This window comes from Bos javanicus, chromosome 15 (genome assembly GCF_032452875.1).
Source record: "Bos javanicus breed banteng chromosome 15, ARS-OSU_banteng_1.0, whole genome shotgun sequence".
NCBI lineage: Eukaryota > Metazoa > Chordata > Mammalia > Artiodactyla > Bovidae > Bos > Bos javanicus.
In genome coordinates, this window is record NC_083882.1 from 17,493,591 (window position 1) to 17,500,002 (window position 6,412).

The 6,412-nt window shown below is 40.0% G+C and overlaps 1 non-coding gene across 1 annotated transcript; it reads right to left on the reverse strand.

Annotated features, from left to right (window-relative positions):
* Positions 1-245: 245 nt before the first annotated feature.
* On the reverse strand, positions 246-317 carry TRNAC-GCA (transfer RNA cysteine (anticodon GCA)). The gene has a single exon. It is a non-coding gene; the product is annotated as a tRNA-Cys (tRNA).
* Positions 318-6,412: the final 6,095 nt, after the last annotated feature.

Sequence of the window (6,412 nt, forward strand, 5' to 3'; positions counted from 1 at the left end):
AAATCAGGTTCATTATATTCTTTGCGGAAGAAGATGGAGAAGCTCTAACAGTCTTCAAAAACAAGACCAGGAGCTGACTGTGGCTCAGATCATGAACTCCTTGTTGCCACCAGTGCCAGTGAAGTTGCTCAGTTGTGTCCGACTCTTTGCGATCCCATGGACTGTAGTGTACCAGGCTCCTCCATCCATCAAATATTCCAGGCAACAGTACTGGAGTGGGTTGCCATTTCTTTCTCCAGGGGATCTTCCCAACCCGGGGATCGAACCCAGGTCTCCTGCATTGCAGGCAGATGCTTTACCGTCTGAGCTACCAGGGAAGCCCACATTCAGACTTAAATTGAAGAAAGTAGGGGAAACCATTAGACTATTCAGGTATGACCTAAATCAAATCCTTTATGATTATACGGTGAAAGTGACAAATAGATTCAAGGGATTAGATCTGATAGACAGAGTGCCTGAAGAACTATGGATGGAGGTTTACGGCATTGTACAGGAGGCAGTGATCAAAACCACCCCCAAGAAAAAGAAATGCAAAAAGGCAAAATGGTTGTCCGATGAGGCCTTACAAATAGCTGAGAAAAGAAGAGACGCTAAAGGCAAAGGAGAAAAGGGAAAATATACCCATCTGAATGCAGAGTTCCAAAGAATAGCAAGGAGAGATAAGAAACCCTTCCTCAGTGATCAATGCAAAGAAACAGAGGGAAACAATAGAATGGGAAAGACTAGAGATCTCTTCAAGAAAATTAGAGATACCAAGGGAACATTTCATGCAAAGATGGGCACAATAAAGGACAGAAATGGTATGAACCTACAGAAGCAGAAGATATTAAAAAGAGGTGGCAAGAATAAACAGAAGAACTATTAAAAAAGATCTTAATGACTCAGATAACCATGGTGATGTGATCACTCACCTAGAGCCACACATCCTGGAATGTGGATTCAATTGGGCCTTAGAAAGCATCACTACAAACAAAGCTAGTGAAGGTGATGAAATTCCAGTTGAGCTATTTCAAATCCTAAAAAATGATGCTGTGAAAGTGCTATACTCAAAATGCTGAAAAATTTGGAAAACTCAGCAGTGGCCACTGGACTAGAAAAGGTCAGTTTTCATTCCAATCTCAAAGAAAGGCAAAAAAACGCCAAAGAATGTTCAAACTACCACACAGTTGCACTCATCTCACATGCTAGCAAAATAATGCTCAAAATTCTCCAAGCTAGGCTTCAACAGTAGCTGAACCCAGAGCTTCCAGATGTTCAAGCTGAATTTAGAAAAGGCAAAGAAACCAAAGATCAAATTGCCAACATCTGTTGGATCATAGAAACAGCAAGAGAGTTCTAGGAAAACATCTACTTCTGCTTTATTGACTACACCAAAGCCTTTGATTGTGTGGATCACAACAAACTGTGGAAAATTCTTCAAGAGATGGGAATACCACACCATGTGACCTGCCTCCTGAAAAATCTGTATGCAGGTCAAGAAGCAACAGTTAGAACCAGACATGGAACAATGGACTGGTTTCAAATTGGTAAAGGAGTATTCCAAGGCTGCATATTGTCACCCTGCTGATTTAACATATATGCAGAATACATCATGTGAAATGCCAGGCTGGATGAAGCACAAGCTGGAATCAAGATTTCTGGGAGAAATATCAATAACCTCAGATATGCAGATGACACCTCCCTTATGATAGAAAGCAAAGAGGAACTGAGGAGCCTCTTGATAAAAGTGAAAGAGGAGAGTGAAAAATCTGGCTTAAAACTCAACATTCAAAAAATGAAGATCATGGCATCTGGTCCCCTCACTTCTTGGCAAATAGATGGCGAAACAATGGAAACAGTGAGAGACTATTTTCTTGGGCTCCAAAATCACTGCAGATGGTGACAGCAGCCATGAAATTAAAAGACATTTGCTTCTTGGAAGAAAAGCTGTGAAAAACCTGGACAGTGTATTAAAAAGCAGAGAGATTACTTTGCTGACAAAGGTCCTTCTAGTCAAAGCTATGGTTTTTCCAGTACTCATGTAAGGATGTGAGAGTTGGACCATAAAGAAAGGTGAGCATGGAAGAATTGATGCTTTTGAACTGTGGTGTTGAAGAAGACTCTTGGGAGTCCTTAGGACTGCAAGGAGATCCAACCAGTCCATCCTAAAGGAAATCAGTCCTGAATATTCATTGGAAGGACTGATGCTGAAGCTGAAGCTCCAATACTTTGGCTACCTGATGCAAAGAATTGACTCATTGGAAAAGACCCTGATGCTGGGAAAGACTGAAAGCAGGAGGAGAACGGGACGACAGAGGATGAGATGGTTGGATGCCATTGCCAACTCAATGGACATGAGTTTGAGCATGCTTTGGGATTTGGTGAAGGACAGGGAGGCCTGGTGTGCTGCAGTCTATGGGGTTGCAAAGATTCAGACACGACTGAGCAACTGAACTGAACTGAACCAAACCATCTTGCTGGGATCTGGATCAGATTCATTTGTAAAGTTAGGGAGAATGAAGCAATGAACAACTGAAATCAAAAGTCAGAATAGAGAGGGACAGGGAGCAGGGTAGTACAGTGAAAGGGCCTTCAGTCTCACAAAACATCTTTGGGAAGGGTTAACCTTTGGAAAGGGTGTGTTAATCTTCTGTTCACAGGTGGGAAGGATCAGATTATTTCTCTATGATCTGAATAAAGTGAAAGTGAAAGTCACTCAGTTGTGTGACCCCATGGACTACACAGTACATGGAATTCTCCAGGCCAGAATACTGGGGTGGGTAGCCTTTCCCTTCTCCAGGGGATCTTCCCAACCCAGGGATCAAACCCATGTCTCCCAAATTGCAGGTGGATTCTTTACCAGCTGAGCCACAAGGGAAGCCCAAGAATACTGGAATGGGTAGACTATCCCTTCTTCAGCAGACCTTCCCAACCCAGGAATCGAACCAGGGTCTCCTGCATTGCAGCAAATTCTTTACCAGCTGACCTATCAGGGAAGCCTGATCTGAATAAAGGTACTTTAATTTACAGTCAGGCAGAGGGGCAGGGTCCTCTGAGTCAGGCCATTATGTATGATTGTAGTAACAAAAACAGCAAGAAGCAAGTCAAAGAAACAGTTTTCCACATGGGGTCAGAATTGACTTCTTCTCTGCAACAGCAATACTAATTTATGATTTTTTTTTCTGCCTTGATGTTATTTTAATCGTTTCATTTATTTATCTTTGGCTGTGCTGGGTCTTCCTTGCTGCTCGGGTCTTTCTATAGTTGCAGCAAGTGGGGTCTATTCTCTAGTTGTGGTACGTGGGCTTCTCTTGTTGTGGATCAAAGCTCTAGAGTTGAGGGCTTCAATATCTGTGGTGCCTGGGCTCAGTAGTTGCAGTTCCTGGGCTCTAGAGCACAGGCTCAATATTTGCAGCACACAGGCTTAGTTGCTCCATGGCCTGTGGGATCTTCCCAGGCCAGGGAAAGAATCCAAGTCTCTTGCATTGGCAGGAGGATTTTTTTACTACTGAGCCACCAGGGAAACCTTTATTATTATTATTATTATTATTATTATTAAGTGATTACCATGTGTCAGAAACTGAGGCCTACAGAGGTATGTAAATTGCCCAGTATCACACAGTTAACAAGTGATATACTCAAACCCAGATTTGCTGACTCCAGAGTTTGGGCTCTGAAGGGTAAAGGTTTATAGTCTCAAGATAGACTTGAATGGAAGTTATATTTTGGAAGCAGAAAGAAGATTCTTGATGCAGAAAGGCAAGAGATAGCACTAACAGAGTAAAAAGGAATCAAGAATGATATTATTACTAAGAAGGTGACATATGTAGCTTTTTAAAAAGTGAAAATTTGTTAGGCAAACAAGGAGATAGGGAGAACATTACAAGTGAAAATAAGAATACAAACTACAAACGCAAGGTGTGGCTAGCTCACAGAGGGCTTATGGAGACCCCAAGTCAAAAATATCTGAACACCTCTCATCAACCATCAACTTAGACAAGAGTTTATCTTCCCCAAAGATATAATTCTAAATAAGGAGAAATCTAGGATACAGGTCACCTACCCTTTTATTAATGTATTTAATAATTAAAGACTGAGTGCTTACTCTTTGTCAGACACTTCCTGGTTATTGAGTGGAAACAGCATGGAAGATGGGGTGGGGAAGTAACTAACTAAATTAATTAATTAATAATACCTTGGAAGGATATCAGATAATTATAAGTTCTAGAGGCAAGAAGAAAAGAATAGGAAAGTATAAATTGGTAATAACATGAAGCCAAACTTGTGTTTGGTTTTTGGGTTAAGCTATCACCAACTAGATGGATGTGAGTTTAAGTGAACTCCGGGAGTTGGTGGTGGACAGGGAGGCCTGGCATGCTGCAATTCATGGGGTCTCAAAGAGTCAGACACGACTGAGCGACTGAACTGAACTGAACTGATTCTCTCCTCTGCTTTTAGCTCTCATCAAATTAAAGTCATTTAAAAGATAGTGTACTAAACATATATGTCTATTCTTATTCCTCTTCAAAATATTAGCAAATGATATAGTAGACATTAACAACAACAACAAGTCTTAAACCCACAAGGTCAAAGAGGACAGAAAAGACAACAGCAGATAAACTGCCAGCCAAATTTTGCAAGATAAAAATATTTCAAAAAGTGGTGACTGAATTAACAGAATTGAGGAAGCTGCAACCTCAGTGTGGAAAGTCAGAGATCAAAATAGATCACCAGAGAAAAGAAAATAAAGCCAAAGGAAACAGACTAAGCAGAGACCAAAAGAAAACTTTAAAAATAATGATGTCAACAATAATAATGTCATCATAAGGATAATGCAGTAATATATTCATAGAACAAGAACAATATACCATGAAAGGAAAATAACAACAGCAAAAATCTCTTGGAAATAAAAGTATGATAGCAAAATTTTTTAATTCAATAGAAACATTGACATATAAAATTGAGGAAATCTACTAAGATGCAAAACCAACATATAAAGAGATATAAAATGAGAGGGGCTTCCCAGGTGGCACTAGTGGTAAAGAATCCACCTGCCCATGCAGGAGACAGAAGCGATGCAGGCATGGCAACCCACTCTAGTATTCTTGCCTGGAGAATCCAATGGACAGGGAAGCCTGGCAGGTTACAGTCCATAGGGTTGCCAAGAGACACAACTGAAGTGACTTAGCAGGCACACATACATAAAATAGGAGATAAATAATAGGAAATTCAGAAGGTATCTAAGAGAGCTCTCATCCAATCTGAATGCATTTCAGGAAGAAAGCAAAGAAACAGAAAAAATGAAATACACAAAGAAAAAAATTACAGAAAAATCCTACCATTGAAAACTGAGTATTCATAATGAAAGAGCCCACAGTGAGAGAAAAATTTACATTATTATAAAGTTTTATGAAACCAGATATTTAAAAAAAGGATCTGAAAAGCATTCAGACAGGAAAAAAGCAAGTAGTTTCAAGACAAACATTTAGGAATGAAAATGGCTTTAGACTTCTCAACCGCAACTCTGGACTCTAGGAGATGATGCAAAAATGTTTCCAAAATTCTGATGGAAAATTATTTCCAGCCATAAAATACAATATCCAGGCAAGTTATTAAGTAAATATGAGAGTAAAATAAAAGCATTTTTAGACTTGAAAGTTCTCAAAACTTTTTCTTGCTTTGCCTCCTTTTTTGGGAGGCTGTTGGAGAACATGATCTACCAAATCAAAAAGTTTATTGAGAAAGAAAGAGATATGGTGTGACTGACACAGTGGACTGGCTCACAAATAACTTTTATAACCACTTCCTAATGTGTTTCTCTGATTATATAAAGGTTGGAAGCTAAAAACTACATTTACCCCACTCTCTTAAAGCTATGACTTCAACTTTGTTCATCAGAAGAATGCACATAAAGAGCTGAATTCAGAATTGAGTGGAGAATGAGTATATAACATGCACAGCATCTGTTTTTGCTGATATCGGTAGTGCAAGTGACATGAATGTGAAGCCAACAGTTGCAGTAGCAGCGTCATGACTTCTGTGTCAAAGCTAACACGATATGCCCCTGGAGACCATAGATGTAACCTGGCTTTCTGATTCACCAGTGTCTTGATTAGGACAGGATTGGCAGCACCAGTAGCCATTCTTGTTCTGTGAGCCACCGCATGGAGGCCCCACCTAGAGCCTGCTCCTCTATCCCTTTAGGTTATTCTTTTCACCACTGAATTCCTACATTCAATCATTTTCTGTTTAAAATAGCTGAAGTAATTTCTGTTGCCTATCTGTATCCAAAAATATTGTAGGCAGTGTTTGAGGATAAGAATCTGGGGTCCTGTGAGCTGCATTTATTTGAAAGGAGTGGGGATGTGTTACAATTAGAAGATGGGATGCTAAGAATCCAGTCAATGGCATGTTACTTAAATGAACGCTTGTG